This window comes from Penaeus monodon, chromosome 15 (assembly GCF_015228065.2).
Source record: "Penaeus monodon isolate SGIC_2016 chromosome 15, NSTDA_Pmon_1, whole genome shotgun sequence".
NCBI classification, from domain to species: Eukaryota; Metazoa; Arthropoda; class Malacostraca; order Decapoda; family Penaeidae; genus Penaeus; species Penaeus monodon.
Window position 1 is genome coordinate 14,974,851 of NC_051400.1, and position 346 is coordinate 14,975,196.

Here is a 346-nt window from a genome sequence, read left to right on the forward strand (position 1 = left end):
ACCTGTGTATGCATGTACCACGTTTTAATGTATTAGTCTTGTAAACCTATGTTATCAGTGGAAAACACCTGTGCCCCTTGTGGCGCACATATAATGGTCAATTATATTTCTACTCTGTAAGTTTGTGATTTAATCCATATTTTTATTAGTAGTAGTTTTCACTAATATTTTAATTCCTGTTATGTATTCTCAACCAATGTTTATAGCCATTTCACTTACATTTATCATTACGATATTGTTATAATAAATCTATACTAAGGGTCTTTTTCAAGGGAGTATGCTCGACTCTCAAAGGTTCAGATAATCCAGTGTATCTCAGCCCATTATTTCTCCAGTGTAATTGTTA